At 38.8% G+C, this 17120-nt stretch overlaps 1 protein-coding gene across 1 annotated transcript in view; it reads right to left on the bottom strand.

Annotated features, from left to right (window-relative positions):
* Positions 1 to 17120, bottom strand: part of INIP (INTS3 and NABP interacting protein) — a 30492-nt gene that overhangs the window by 8334 nt on the left and 5038 nt on the right. The window lies entirely within an intron of this gene.

Below are 17120 nucleotides of genomic sequence, written 5' to 3'. Positions count from 1 at the left end.
GAGGTTGCAAAGTTATGGCCCAGAAGTAACACCTAGCTATGTTTTAAAAATCAGAATTAAATACTAATATGTAAACATTGAGAAGCTGTACACTAATTTCTCAGACCTCTAGCTTCTCTTGAAATACATCTCAAGATCTGGTAACAAGCAATCTAGATGCCCCTGTGGCAACAATTCACCAGAAGTAAGAAATAGTTGTCCCCTTTAGCTGGGCACTCTCCAGCTCATTATAGTCCTTATTAGCCTTGTTTACATTATCTGTAAGCATGTGAGTTCTTCATCCCTAATTTAGAAAAAAACCAAAAAGATAAAGAACTGGAACACAGAACTACAGAAAAAAAAAAAAGGTAAGGACAATTATGTCTCAGAAAACTGGAATCATTAGGCCAGAAGAATGAATATGGGAGGAAAGCACATTTTTCAAGCAGAACAGACCTAGGCACTCCTACAGATACCTACATGAGGGATTCTAAGAATTTTATACTGATTACAAAGAGGAAGAATTATGTGGTAGGATGCAAACTTCTTCCTCTCCTTGGGAGAGGAACAGAGACTGGCTAGGGATGGTGTAGGCTGTATAAGGAGTATTCATACTGAGATTTGCAGTGTTTTCAGCTAAATCTGTTCTTAAATCAGGCATTAGCATACTGTCTGTGGCCAGGATTCTGGGCAAAATATATCTCTGGCACATTCATTTCTATCATCTCCCATTTTCCCCTCTTGCCCACTCATGCTATGTCATCAAATTCTAGTTATAGCAGACTCCCTTCATTTGGATAAGGTAATTTATTAAAAAAAAAAAAAAAAACATGCCAGAATGTATTAAGAGACAGGGTCTTGCTCTGTAGCCCAGGCTGGAGTGCAGTGGTGTGATCATATCTCACTGCAGCCTCAAACTCCTGGACTCAAGTGATCCTCCTGCCTCAGTCTCCCAAGTTGCTAAGACTACAGGTGTGAGTCAATGAGCCCTACTAGTTTTTGTAATTTTTGTAGAGATAGGATTTCACCATATTGCCCAGGCTGGTCTTGAACTCCTGAGCTCAAGCAATCCTCCCATCTCAGTCTCACAAAGTGCTAGGACTGCAGGTATGTGCAGCTGAGCTCAGCCCAGTCTGGTCTTTCTGAAGAGAGTCCTAGAAGGCCATGGTGTATAGTTCATCTGTTCTCATCCTAACTCCAATCGCCTTTTCCTGCCTAATTTCTTAGCTAGAGCTTAATCTTCCAGTGGAAGAAGCTCTGTGGGGCTCTTCCATGCTGCACACACTACCTGCTCCACCCACTCTTACAGACAGGCATGTCTCAGGAGAAGTCTTCTACTCAAGGAAAGATTTAATACAGCTTTGAGAGACACAGGAAAAATCAAACTGTGAATAGAAAAAACTAACTATTCTCTACTCTCATTCAACACAAAACTTCTGACACCAAGCAATTCTTCAGTGGACACCAGCTGAGTGTTCTATAATTCAATTCTGACACCATCTACCTGGAGATAGTGTCAAGTCCCACAAGCTGAGGGCTCAGTTCTACAAGACTGCTCGCCACTTCAGATGCCAATGGCAAGTATGCAGTAGGTTGTCACCTATGCCTCTGACTGGCTGGCTATAAATTGGAGGCCCCCATGACCCACTCCTTGGATTTCGTTAATGTGCTAGAGTGGCTTACAGAACTCAGGGAAATACTTTACTTACATTCACTAGTTTATTAATAAAGGATATTACAAAGGTTAGAGATGAATCGCCAGATAAAGAGATGCATAGGGCCAGGCATGTGGGAAGTGGCACAGAGCTTCAATACTCTCTCCAGCACACCACCTTTCAAGCACCTTCACATATTCAGCTATCCAGAACCTTGTCCTTTTGGGTTTTATGGAGGCTTCATTATATAGGCATGATTGATTAAATCATTAGCCATTTGTGATCAGCTTAACCTCAGCCCCTCTCCTTTCCCCAGAGGTCAGTAGGTGGGACTGAAATTTGTTATTGTTGTTAATCTCTTACTGTGTCTAATTTATAAATTGAACTTTATCATAGGTATGTATGTATAGGAAAAATACATAGTATATAAAGAATTCAGTACCATCTGTGATTTCAGGCATCTACTGGGGTTTCTGGAACATACTCCCCCTGGGTAAGGGGTGATTACTGTACAGACATTTGTCACATAATATTAAACAAGTAGAATGGGGTGGCAACTCTAAAAACTGTATCCATGAGAAATTTAAATTAAATGTACCTTTCCACTTGGTATCAATTACTTGGTCACCTATGTGAATTCTGTTTGGGCATTCTAATTACTTTAAACCAGAAGTTCCTACAATTTCTTAGTTCATAGTGCTGATATACCTTAGCATCTCAGCACTTTTTGTATGACACCCCCAGGCCAACAAATATATAACCATTCTGTTTAGTAAGTAGTCAGGACCAAACAACCTAGTAATTATGTCCTAACATCTTGTAGTTGTTTTAAAAAATAATACATATAATGTAAAATAAAAATATATTTAATTTCATTTTTAAATAACCACAATTAATTACTTACTAATGGATGTGTGCCTGGGCATTGTATCACTTTTCAAACCTTGGAATCAGTTCAGACACCTCCGCTCTTCATTCCCTGTTTGACGCTGATTTTCACACACTACTTGCTGGTTATCAAAGCAATTGCTAAAAACCTAACTTCACAAAGATATGATGTCATTGAAAGGAATGGAGTGCACTGTTGAAACTGTAAACTGTCTCAAACTAATTCATGTGGTGTCCAGCTAATATAGACAGTATTGTGTTTGCTTTGGAAACAATTTTCCATGAGGCCTCTGGGATTTCTTCATGGGGTCCTAGGATGCCATGGTATATAGTTCACAAACCACAACTTTAGATCTTTTCTTCAACCACTACCAAAGCAACTGAATGACAATTTCTCTCCCATTTTATGAGGGCAATCTCCAAAAAAGACTTACAGATTAGGTACTATATAATATAATAAATATAATAAAGTATCTTCCAACTAGTAAAAAACCTCTTTATAGATGCAGAGACCTCTCTCTAATAACAATGACCCTCATAAACCATAAGTCTCAACTCATGTCTATATAATAAAGGATATTTTATAAACAAAACTACTGTAAGAGATTTTTATGTATTAAGTTAAAACTGTCTATATTTGAAAATTTTCTACCTAAAAAACAATTTTATATGATTCATCAACTTTTTTTTTTTTTTTTTGAGACGGAGTTTCGCTCTTGTTACCCAGGCTGGAGCGCAATGGCGCGATCTCGGCTCACCGCAACCTCCGCCTCCTGGGTTCAGGCAATTCTCCTGCCTCAGCCTCCTGAGTAGCTGGGATTACAGGCACGCGCCACTATGCCCAGCTAATTTTTGTATTTTTAGTAGAGACGGGGTTTCACCATGTTGACGAGGATGGTCTCGATTTCTTGACCTCGTGATCCACCCACTTCGGCCTCCCAAAGTGCTGGGATTACAGGCTTGAGCCACCGTGCCCGGCCGATTCATCAACTTTTTAAAAAATTACATACTCGTATGTCTTGATTGGCTTGGTCAAGAAGAAAGAGCCTCACTTTTAAAAATTTCATGCATGTTTGACAATCAGAGCATAGGTAGGTATGGTAACCTCCCTGTTACCGTGGATATCAAAGGTGAAAATCTGTGACTATAGGGTCTAAACTAACATTACTATAGTTCCTGGCCAGGAGTGGGGAGCTATGCAGAGAGCTATTTTTTGCACCACTGCATTCCAACCTGGGTGAAAGAGAGAGACCCTGTCTCAAAAAGAAAAAGAAAACACATACATATAAAATTTCCTTTGACTGTTAGTCAACTATATATTAATCTAGTTACAAAAGCAGCCCACTGGCTGGCCACCGTGGCTCAAGCCTGTAATCCTAGTACTTTGTGAGGCCAGGACAGGCAGACTGCCTGAGCTCAGAAGTTCAAGACCAGCCTGGGCAACATGATGAAACCCCATCTCTACTAAAATACAAAAAATCAGCCGAGTGTGGTGGTGGGCACCTGTAATCCCAGCTACTCAGGAGGCTGAGGCACAAGAATTGCTTGAACTGGGAGGTGGAGGTTGCAGTGAGCTGAGAAAGTGCCACTGCACTCCAGCCTGGACAACAAAGCAAAACTCTGTCTCAGTAAATAAATAAAAATAAAAGCAGCCCACTAAGAGGAGCTATGTTGTTCTCATATATTGCTCTGTTTACTACTTCATAGTGAACCTGTTATCCAAATAAGCAAATAAATCATGCCGTTATAGTGAACCAAACGGAAAGGTGTAAATACAGGTATTATTGATTTTATACAACAGACGTTTCCCTAAAAGTTATGTAATGCAAATCAAGGTAAGGTAATTATGGAAAGACTTGTTTAAGTACACTGGAATGTGTCATTTAGAGGAATCCAAAAGTGAGTTCTTTGTAAAGTGAAGAATGTTTTCCAAGGGAAATTGATACTCTCTCATTTGTATATACCAATTGTACATGCTTATTTCCAACTATAGGACAAGACTTGTTTTTTCTCAGCAGAGGCTACTGCATTCTTAGAAGATAATTATGTGGTTCCATCTTTTTAGCCATTTGGAGATACCATAAATATAAAATAGGGCCAAGTGGCTCACAAATATGGTGGCTCACATTTGTAATCCTAGAGCTTTGGGAAGCTGAGGCTGGAGGATCACTTGAGGCCAGGAGTTCAAGATCAGCCTGAGCAACATAGCGAGACCTCATCTGTCCAAAAAAAACTTTTTTTTAATTTAGCAGGGCATGATAGTGTGTGCCTATAGTCCCAGCTATTTGGGAGGCTGAGGCAGGAGGATTGCTTGAACCTAGGAGTTCAAGGCTGCAGTTAGCCATGACTGGACTGTGCCACTGCACTACAGCCTGGGCAACAGAGTGAAACTGTCTCAAAAAATATATACACACACAATACACACACACACAAAATATATACACACACATACATACAGACACACACACACACACACACAATTCTCAAAAAGCAAATTTTAAAATCTGATAATGTCTAAATTTTGTCCTGAGCAAAATAAACTGCCACACTGGAAAATCCTGATCTGTTATACAGCAATATCAATTTCCCTCAAGATTAATTTGTTCACACAAAAATATTTTGGGGTTGGGAGGCCAAGATGGGTGGATCACCTGAGGTCAGGAGTTCGTAACTAACCTGACCAACATAGTGAAACCCTGTCTCTACTAAAAATACAAAAAAATTAGCTGGGCATGGTGGCAGGTGCCTGTAATCCCAGCTACTCAGGAGGCTGAGGCAGGATAATCACTTGAACCTGGGAGGCGGAGTTTTCAGTGAGCCAAGATCATGCCATTGCACTCCGGCCTGGGCAAAAAGAGTGAAACTCCATCTCAAAAAAAAAAAAAAATTGAGGGGGTCACTGTCAGTAATTATACATACATAAAAATTATATGAAGTACAGCCAACAATGAAAAAGCAATAAAAAACCTATATAAAGATAATCTGATTGATAATGCTCATATCAATAGGAGCACAACTGAGTGTTTCAATGCCCTTCAACATATATAAACATATGAATTATTTTTTAAAGTCTACAGTCTGATTATTAACATTGAAAATTACAATCTCACAAAAATGTTTTTATTTTCAAAGCACATAAGAGTGAGGGCAGCATGGGAAAGGGACAATAAGTTGTACAAAAAGCTCATGTTCCAGATAATGTGAGAATTTTAAAAACACTTTAAAACTAATACTATGAATTTGAAAAGTAATTTTTAGAAGTACTAAAAAAGTATTTATCCATTTAGTTAGTTTTAGGGAAGGGTCTTGCTCCATCACCCAGGCTGGAGTGCAGTGGCACCACCATAGCTCACTGCAGCCTTGAACTCCTGGGCTCAAGCAATCCTCCCACTTCAGCCTCCCAAGTAGCTAGGACTATAGGAACATGCCAGTGCACCCAGCTAATTTCTTTGCTTTTTGTTTGTTTGTTTGTTTTTGTAAAGACAGGGTCTCATTATGTTAGCCAGGCTAGTCTTGAACTCCTAGCCTCAAGGATCTGCCCAGGCCTCCCGAAGTGCTGGGATTACAGGCATGAGCCACTGTCCCCAGACGAAAAATTTATACATGTTAAGAGCATGATGTAAATATAATTTACAAATGATTTTCAAATGTAACACCATGCTGACAGGATAGCTGAATTCAATATTGTTTGTATTTTTTTTTTTAGTGGAAGAAAATGAATTCAATAAAAATACTGTGAGATATCAGAAGAATATTCAATTGCTCTGGTTTTGTTTAACATTTCTGAACTAGGTTGAGCTTTAAATGAAATTCATTCTACCCCCTCCTCCTCTCATTTTACTTGGCAAGAACTTTGCCAAGTAGTCAAAAGAGGTGAGAGGAAGCATTCTTGGCAGAGGGATCTTCATACAGAAAGATATATGCCAATATGATAGTGTTCATGGTCAATGCAACCATATAATAAAGAAAAATGATAAGATAGAAAAAGATTGAGTAATGTTAAATTGGACTGCCATTATTAACATATGCCCTAAAAGAAACATGTTCTTCTGCTCTGTCTCTACAATGGCCAGCAAAAATGCCTCCCTCCTTATCCGCAACTCCAGTGGAACAGATGTTGGTCTCTAATACTATTCTCCATTAAGAAGGAACCAGAGGCCAGGCGCGGTGGCTCACATCTGTAATCCCAGCACTTTGGGAGGCCAAAGTGGGAGGATCCTTTGAGGCTAGGATTTTGAGACCAGCCTGGGCAACACAGTGAGACCCTGGGTATTTAAAAACAAAACGAAACAACAACAACAAAAACCAAAAAACAAAAACAGAGTTTTAGGGAGAGTACTAGTTCCACGTCTTACTGCAACAAAAAAATATCAAAATGGGATTGGGCTATCTTGTCAGAAAGCAAGAAGACTTTAAAATTTTTATTTATCCATTTATTTTTTGTTTTTAGCGATGAGGTTTTACTCTGTCACCCAGAGCTGGAGTGCAGTGGTGGGATTATGGCTCATTGCAGCCTCAAACTCCTGGCCTCAACCCATCTTCCCACCTTAGCCTCCCAACTAGTTAGGACTACCTGTATACAACACTACTCATGCTCCTAACTACATTTTTTGTTTTTTTGTAGAGACAAGGTCTATGTTGTCCAGACTGATCCTGAACTCCTGGTCTCAAGCAATCCTTCCACCTCAGCCTCCCAAATGCTGGGATTACAGGCGTGAGCCACTGTGCCCAGCCAAGGAGAATTTTTTAAAAAAGGTCCAAGGTTAAGTGCTAAAAGGACAAAGAAGCCAGTTTGAGGTTAGCCAGGCTGTCACATTTGAACATTAAAAAGAGAATAATAATTACAGCTAAATAGAATAAATTAAGTCTGTGATAAGCCATGAATTCATAATGAGATGCAAAAGGGAATGCTAACACACATAAAAAGATAGTTATAAAGAAGGGTGAAAATAATAGGGTATCTAACATCTTATGATATTAATAACTAGATTGGTGTTAACATTTAGGTGTTTTGTTTCTACTTTTAAGTATATGTCTATTTATGAAGTATAGCTGTGTACTTTTTTGTTTCAGTACAAGGAGGGTAGGGTAGATAAAAGGAATTGTGTGTGACTAAGCCAAACAGTTCCCAAAAAAGCAGATCATGAACCAACAACAAGAAATTCAGATCCACACAGGCCCTAACACACACAGCTGCTTAAAGGAGATGCAGTGGCTGATGAGTGCCTATGGTCACACACAATGACCCAGTAGACATTATGAGTTCTAAAAGGGTGAATTAGTCAAACACCCTAGAGAGCTCACAGTACAGACCTGATCCCTGATCGCTCAGGAAAGGAAACATCAATAATTCCTGGCACTACTCCTACCAGAAAAGGGCAAGTTATAATGACAACAGAACACTGAGCTATGAAACACTGATCACACAAAAAAATAAAGAATATTTCAAATCATAGAATAACTCCAAGCTGCAAGAAACTACAGTCTATGAGAAAGGCATGAACTTAAAAATTCTCCTGAGCAGGTAATGTTCAGTTATAGAAGGGAACTGATGCACACCCATACGACTTTAGTTTGCCCATCAACGCAGCCTTTGGGTAAGCTTTAGACATAACCAAACCTTGTGTTTTAATTAAGAATCAAATCCATCAACAACTCTGAACTCTCAATCTGAAATTTTGCTTTGTTTTGGTAGTGGTAAGATTACTGTAACCTAGGAAGGTATAGAAAAATTACTATAATTCTGGAAAAGTATAGAAAGGGAAATTTGGAAGGAAACTCTAGGGAAATATAAAAATACAAGTATGTCAGCTGAGTGCACTGGTTCAACCTGTAATCTCAGCACTCTGGGAGGCCAAGGTGGGAGGTTCACTTGAGCCCAGGAATTGAAGACCAGCCTGGGAAACATAGTGAGACCTTGTTTCTACTAAAAATAAGAAAAATTAGCTGGGTGTGGTGGTGCACACTTGTGGTCCCAGCTACTCAGGAGGCTTAGGCAGGAGGATGGCTTGAACCTGGGAGGTCAAAGCTGCAGTGAGTCACGATTGTGCCATTGCATTCCACCCTGGGCAACAGAGTGAGACCCCATCTCAAAAAAAAAAAAAGTGTAGAATGAATAAACCAACGGGTTAATATTTTAAAATACATTTAAGTAAATTTTTGACCACTATATAAAGTGAAGTTTAACAGACACTATAATTAATGATAATTGTAACATAATTTAACTAAATAAGCTTGTAAACAATGTCTAAATGTTTTTTAAAAAATTGTTTTTTGAGACAAGTTCTCGCTCTTTTGCCCAGGCTGGAATGCAAGTGGCGTGATCAAGGCTCACTACAGCCTTGACCTCCCTGGCTCAAGGCATCTTCCTGCCTCAGCCTCCCAAGTAGCTGGGACCACAGGGATGTGCCACCACACCTGAATGGTGTCCCCCTATGTTACCCATGCTGGTCTCGAACTCCTAGGCTCAAGTGATTCTCCCACCTTGGTCTCCCAAAGTGCTGGGATTACATGCATGAGCCACCACATCCAGCCTAAATGTTGAAAAATTTTTATTTTAGAACTTTACTGTGTTAGATAAGTAGGTTTATTAAACCAAGTATTAAGTTATGAGCAGTGATGAGTATTTTTCTCCATGCCCCAAATCTCAGACATTAAAGAATGAAACTGGACGGTATGCTTGGGGATTGGCAAATAAATACAAGTGACTCTAGTACAAATTATGTATGGAAAATGCACTGAAAAGAAGTGGCTGGGAAGGTTAAGAAGGAGCCAGATATTTAGTTTGATCAAATAGGCAATGGAGAGCTACTGAGAGTATTTAGAAAGGGACAAGGCACAGATCAATCTTGGCACAGTTTCGAACACCCTCTGGTGGTAACAGAGAATAGATTACAGGGTAGAAGAGACCTGCCGCAAGGAAACGTTAATCCAGGATTGGAGACAGGCAGTGAGATCAACATCACTGATCATCAGAGAAATGCAAATCAAAACCACAGTGAGATATCATCTCACCCCGATTAAAATGGCTTTTATCCAAATGTCAGACAGTAACAAACACTGGCAAGGATGTGGAGAAAAGGGAACCCTTGTACACTGTTAGTGGGAATGTAAATTAGTACAACCACGATGGAGAACAGTTTGGAGGTTCCTCAAAAAACTAAAAATAGAGCTCACTGAAGCCTCAAATTCCTAGGCTCAAGAGATCCTCCTGCCTCAGTCTCCAAAGTAGCTAAGACTATAGGTGTGCACCACCACACCTGGCTAATATTTTTTCGGTTTTTTGTAGAGACAGGGCCTATGTTGGCCAGGCTCATCTTAAACACTTGGCCTCAAGCAATCCTCCTGCCTTAGACTCCCAAAGTAGTGGGATTAAAGGCATAAACCACCACACCCAGCCCATAATTTTCTTTGGTAAGATTCTCTTAATTTCAGGGTTCAAACAAACTTACTCTAACTAGGACATCAATATATAACTTTTAACAATGTTATATGCACTACATGAGAGTTTTTTTTTAACCTGTATAGTCTCCTGATATAATTTATGCATATCTTTTCAGTCTCAGAAGCACAAAGATGTTTAATATATTATCTCATGTATAGCAAGAACTATTACTCTAATTTTTAAAAATAGTACAGAGACAGGGTACTTGCTATGTTGCCCAGGCTGGTCTTGATGGCCTCAAATGATCCTTCCACCTCAGCTTCCCAAAGTACCAGGATTACAGGTGTGAACCACCAAACCTAGCCAAAACCATTTCTTTATTTTTCTTTTTTTTTTTAACCAAGCCATGTTTCTAAATAATCGGCTGGAATTATTTAATATCCCTTTATAGCTAACCTGTTAAAAAAACAATAAAAAATAATCTGTTTCAAACTTTTTTTTTTTAAGAGACAGGGTCCTGCTCTGTTGCGTGGTTTTTGTTTGAAAAAAACATTTCTACTTTTGGAACCAGAACACTATCTCCATTCACAATCACAGATGTTCTCATTTTCTCATTCATAGAAACATTTTGACTCCCACACATTTCTTCCCCCCCAACACACATACTTGTCACTAAAAACATTCTCAAGTAACTAGCATTACATCGGATTGCATTTAAAATCTAAGAGCTGATACTCATTTTCCTTTAACAGCTCTATCACACTTAATGACTGAAATTCTTATTGTAAAAAAAAATCTAAAGCTAAAAGTGATAATTATTTCGATTATACAGCTATAAACAATTACTACACTTTCATAACAATAATTTTTAAAAGATACTTTAAAATATTACTTAAATCCTGTTGAGTGATCATCCTAACAAGCTACATACTCTTTACAACTCTATAGAACGTTAAAGTATCATACTTGAGACACCTATTTTTAGTATTAGGGGAATGTGACTGTGGCACTAGTGGTTTATCATGTTTTCAGTTATTTATTGATTCAACAAGTATTTATTGCACATCCATCACATACAGGCACAAAGTTAGGCTGTAAGGATGCAATAATAAGCCAAAACTTGACATGATTCTAGCTCTCATGGTTTTCAAACTGTCCAGTGAAAACAGAGATCAATCAAATGCTCACATGAATGAATGTGTCATTAAAATCTAACATTCATCTGAAATAAGGAAACCATTCGATGAGCATTTATAACAATCATGATTGTAGGAATGAGTGCTAAATAAACGACCTAGAGTGAAGGTGAGGGGAGCAGTGTCAGAGAAGGCTTTCAAAGGAAGTAATGCTTGAACTGAAATCGAAGGCATAAAATTAGGGGTGACGAACAAAATAACCTCTCCCCCTTTAAAAAGATCACTCTAACTGCCATATTGAGAATAGACAAGAGAAAACAGGAAACTATCTCAGTAGAAAGAGCTAGAGATAATAAAATTATTAGTGGATGGAAATAGAGAGATACAAACAGATCCAACAGCTATTTAGGAAGTTAAATCAAGAGGAGAGTGATGGATTGAATATGAAGGAATGAGGAAGAAGGTGTCATGGATGGATCCTAGATTTTTTTGGTTCTTACAGTTAGATATGTATTGGTTTTCTAGCTTCTGTAAAAAATTACCCAAAATTTGTGGCTTAAAACAACACAAATATATTGTCTTATGAATCTGTAGGTCAGAGGTCTCACTGGGCTAAAATCAAGGTGTTGGCAGGACTTTATTGATTGGTTGACTGATTGAGACAAGGTTTTACTCTGTTGCCCAGAATAGAGTGCAGTGGTATGATCAGGGCTCACTCACAGCAGCCTCAACCTCCCAGGCTCCAGCAATCCTCCCAACTCATCCTCCCGAGTAGCTGAGACTACAGGTGTGTGCCACCATGTCCAGCTAATTTTTTTATTAATTTTTTTTTTTGAGACCGAGTCTTGCTCTGTCACCAGGCTGGAGTGTAGTGGTGCCATCTACAACTTCTGGCCCCGCTGGGTTCAAGCAATTCCCCTGCCTCAGCCTCCTGAGTAGCTGGGACTACAGGTGCATACAACCACACCCAACTAATTTCATATTTTTAATAGAAACAGGGTTTAACTATGTTAGCCAGGATGGTCTCGATCTCCTGACCTCATGATCTGCCCGTCTCGGCCTCCCAAAGTTCTGAGATTACAGGCATCAGTCACTGCACCCGGCCTTATTAATTCTTTTTTTTTTTTTAAAGAGACAGGGTCTCACCATATTGCCCAGGCTGGTCTCAAACTCCTGGACTCAAGCAATTCTCCCACCTTGGCTTTTTCCCAAAGTGTTGGGATTATAGGCATGAGCCACTACACCCTGCCTTTGCTGCATTTCTTTCTGCAGACTCTAGGAAAGAATCCGTTTTCTTGCTCTGTCCTAAATCTAGTTAATGACAAATGTTTCCTATATCTTGCAAGATTAAAAAATTAATCATTAGTCACCTTTCAGAGTTTACCAAAAATATGTAACAAAGAAAAGGAATTGAGCCCTAATATCTGCTCAGGTGATCTCTCTGTGTTCATGTTCTCTTTCACCCAAACCCCAAAACTCACTCCTCTTAAACTACTGCCACTTTTCCTGTACATTGAGGTTTCTAAGACAATGATGTATCTTCTGCTTGAATCAACCTTTCTCCCACACTAATTTTTTTTTTTCCTCACATATAGACTCACAGGCCCTTTTCATTTAAAGGATTTTCTGCTTAATAATCAATGTAGAAGATTTGATTAATCCCAATAAAGATTAAGAAGAGGTCTTTTGCCCTTTGTCTCCAGTTCCCAATGGTGTCCTATCAGATGCTATCATCAGAATGCATCTGTAATTCCCCCCGCTGAAGGGCAGTATGGGAAAACAGAATGAACAAAGAACTTGGACATGGAATCAACTTGCGTTCTCATCTCAGCACTACCACTTACTATTGAATATTGGGAAAATTACCTAACCATGCCTCAGAACCAATGGGGATACTAGCAGCAGCTTTGAAGGGTGGTTACAGGAAATACAGAAAATATAAGTAAAAACATAGAACACTGTCTGCCACATGGTAGTTGCTTAATAAATACAAGCTATTATTGTTATTATTATCTAGCATTCTCTTTCTCTCTAGTCATTAGGTTAAGATTCCTGTCATCCCACATTTGACAATTCTCTGTCAGTGAATAGTTTTTCATTAGATAGGCCACAACTAGTTAGCATGAAGCTTTCTAATTACATTCACATTTCAGGCCAGTCAGAGTCCCCGTGGGGATCCCATAAAAATCTCAGGTTACTTTACATAATATTCTTCCCAGTTGTAATTTCAATCTGCAGCCTACAGGTCAAGTCTAGCATCAGAAATCTAATTTATTTTCTTTGCTGTAGCAATAAAAATGCAACAAAAAGAAATGTAGCCTTTAGAAACCTACTCCAAATTGTGTCTTTGCATCTGTACTCTCATCTTTAAAAAGGTACAAATACAAGAATTTTCAGATGCTTTTTATGCATCACTGGGACAAACTCTTAATTGAGAGGGAGCATACTTTAGTATAAACCTGAAGGAAAAACTTACTTTCCTTCTGGACTATACATGGTTTAAGTGAAGATTTGTATTGGGTCTGAGGTCAAACAAGACACCTCCCAGGAGCCTTCGCATTCCATTCCTATGCAGAATGCTGAAATCACTGCTGAGAGCACCTGGACTGGCCCAAAATCATAGTTCCTACTACCAGATCTGCAGATCTTATGGTTACTACTATAAGCATTTTCAGATATCTATAAAATTGAAAAAAATCAAACAAAAGAATTCATGTTCCTTACTCTGTATTTCGCCAGATCTCTCTGAAATAAGACTGAGCCAATCCAACGCCAACAGATGAACATAGGACCTTGACATTTACCAATAAAGGAAGATTCTGTGCTGCTTTTGGTACCTTGTCCAAACTCCAGGTTGACAATCTGCCTCTATATACTGAAATTCTCATTGTTGAAATCCTACCAAATGTTCCACACTACGTGGGATAGTATGAAGAATATGAGACTGCAGTGACTGTCAAGAGCGTATAACTGCAGTGTCTGCAGTGTCTGTCAAGAGCTTATGAAATTTAGCAGTCCTGATAGCTATGATAGCATGAAAGACTGCTAAATCTGAAACAGGGCTTAGTCCCCAACACAGTGGAATTGTTCCCTACACCAGACATAATAAATAAAATCTACTTATTTATGTTAATAAATTAGAACAGATAAAGATTTTTTTTTTTTCAGACAGTCTCACTCTGTAGCCCAGGCTGGAGTGCAGTGGCGCGATCTCTGCTCACTGCAACCTCTGCCTCCCAGGTCCTGGTTCAAGCAACTCTCCTGCCTCAGCCTCCCAAGTAGCTGGAAATACAGGCACATGCCACCATGCCCAGCTAATTTTTATATTTTTAGTAGAGATGAGGTTTCAGCACGTTGGCCAGGCTGGGTCTTGAACTCCTGACCTTGTGGTCCACCCGCCTCGGCCTCCCAAATGCTGGGATTACAGGCATGAGCCACTGTGCCCGGCCAAGAGTTTTTTTTAATTCATGGTTCTTTTAGTTATCATTTTAAGATAATTAAGGCCCTTGGCATTAATCTCCATATTAAGTAATTCTTATACACATGAATAGTACAAAAATGATTAAATACAGAAAATAAAATACAGCCAGTCATGGTGGCTCACACTTGTAATTCGAATGCTTTGGGAAGCCAAGGTGGGAGAACTGCCTGAGGACAGGAGTTCAAGTCCAGCCTGGGCAACAAAATGAGACCTTGTTTCTTTTTTTCTTTTTAATTACAGTGGAAGTTGAAGCAAGACCCTGTTTCTACAGGAAAAAGAAAAGAAAAGAAAAGAAAAAAATTAGCCAGGCATGGTAGCACGTCTATAGTCTCAGCTACTTGGGATGCTGAGCTCAGGAGCTGGAGGCTGCAGGGAGCTACAATCCCACCACTGCACTCCAGCTTGGGCAGCAGAGCAAGACCCTGTCTCTTTAAAAAAACAAAATAAAAACACACAAATTAAAAAGAGAGAGAGAGAGAAATACAATAGATCTGAATAAAAAAGAATTTTAAAATTTCACTAGAGTCTGGGAGCCTCTAGAACATGACGTGGACTCCCTCTGCTGGTTCCTAGTAGCAGCAGTTCCAGACACCGACAAAATCCCTGACAAAAGAGCAACAAAAGCCAAAGGGCTAATCTACATTCATTTCTACTCAGATTAGGGGATGTTTCATAGTGGATCTGACTATGGGTCAGTCAAAGGCGATACTAAAAATGATTGTGTTTTTACTACAACTACAAAAAAAAGAGTAACCAGCATATTGTAAGTCTTAATTATTTGTGCTAATAGTTGGATAATTTAAAATGTATTTTCATGTGGAGTGCACTGTAGGTTTTTAGCAGCGTATTATCTTTCCAAAATAGACTTCTCTTAGTTTTCATTTTTGCTCAAATTAAGTTATTTTTAATATGGGCCCTTATAACTTAATGGAAAAAGAAAGAGGTCAACAGCCATAAGGGAATGTTGACCTATGACTAGTCCACAGAGCGCACGTATCACACATGGCTATTTGAGAGAAGAAAAGAAGGGTATTAGCTGGTTACAGCTGGTAAAACTGTTACCACAACTTGCTTTTTACAGTACTATAATTCTACAAAACTCGTGTAACCTTTAGTTTGTCCTAAATATAACTAATAAACTAAAGCAGAATCAGCAAGCTTTCAACTTCCAATACTGGCAGAGTAGTCTGGTTAGTCTAATCCTGCCACAAATATAATAATAAAATATTAAATATTCACTATTTAAAGGCACTGGAGTCTGACTGAAATCAGGCAGAAACTGCAACTGGTGAGATTTGGGAACTTGTGGCCTTGTGCCTGAAGCATTCCCCAATCCACTAACAGCTTGGTTAGCATCACCTTACTAGCTTGAGGTGTCAGAGGACAACTCAAGTTTAGGAATGACAGAGTAGCCAAAAAATCAGGGGCAAGGCTTGAGGGAAAGGCAGAAGGAATAAAGCCCAATTCATGCATATAAAATCCACTCAAAGTTTTCTCTCACTGCTGAACTACACATACACAGGGCAGATCCCAAGCAGCCCATCAATAAAGCAGCAGGTGGAAGCTGAAAAACACTGCAGGATTTCAGCTGCTGCCCAACACAGGAGAGATAAGAGTGTGGAGTCCAGTGTGAGTTGAGCCAAGCTGTCTGCTAGAACAAAAATCACATTTCAGAAGAATATAACAGAATCCAGAGTTTCCACAATGTCCAGTACCCAATAACAAATCACGAGTTATAGGAAGAAAAAGGAAAACATGACATATATGCACCAAAATGCTGTCAACTCCAAGATGACCCCAATGATATAATTAGCAGTCAAGGATTTAAAATCAGCCATTATAAATATGTTCAAGGACTTAAGGGAAAAAAGACACCTAATAAATAAAAGGGGTGTTTTAGCTAAGAAATATGAATGATGGAAAAAAAAAAACAAATGGAAACTCTACAGCTAAAAAGTAAATTGAAACAAAATGTTCACCGGATTGAATTAACAGCAGATTGAAGATGGCAGAACAGTTATTAAAATTAGAGCATTAGAAATTATCCAATCTGAAAAACAGAGAAAAAAGTATTGTGGAAAAATAAGCAAAGCCTTGGAGTATTTGAATAATGGATGAAAACATCCCAAATTTAGTGAAAGACATCAACCTACAGATCCAAAAAGCTCAACCAACCCCAAACAAGAAAACCACCCCTAGGCATACCATAGTCAGACCACTGGAATACAAAGAGAAGATCTTAAAAGCAGCCAGAGAAAAATAATACATTACATATAGGATAATAGGATTAAAAAAACACCATTAAGAAAATGAAAAGGCAAGTGAGACTGGAAGGAAATATTTACAAAACATATCCAACAAAGGACTTGTATCCAGACTGAAAAATGAAAACAAAATAACTTGCTAACCAAAAGAAATTAACCCAATTTTTTAAAAAAATGAGTAAAAGATTTGAACAAACACTTCATAAAGGAAGATTTACATTGGCCAATAACTACAAAGAAAGGGCTCAGCATTTGTCATCAAGGAAATACATTTTAATACTACAATGAGATGTCACTTCATACATTCTAGAATGGCTAAATTAAAGACTGACA

The sequence above is a fragment of the Aotus nancymaae genome, unplaced genomic scaffold, assembly GCF_030222135.1.
Source record: "Aotus nancymaae isolate 86718 unplaced genomic scaffold, 86718_ANA_hifiasm-v0.15.2.pri h1tg000003l, whole genome shotgun sequence".
NCBI lineage: Eukaryota > Metazoa > Chordata > Mammalia > Primates > Aotidae > Aotus > Aotus nancymaae.
Note: the sequence above shows the minus strand (reverse complement) of the source record. Positions and strands in the feature narration are given on the sequence as shown.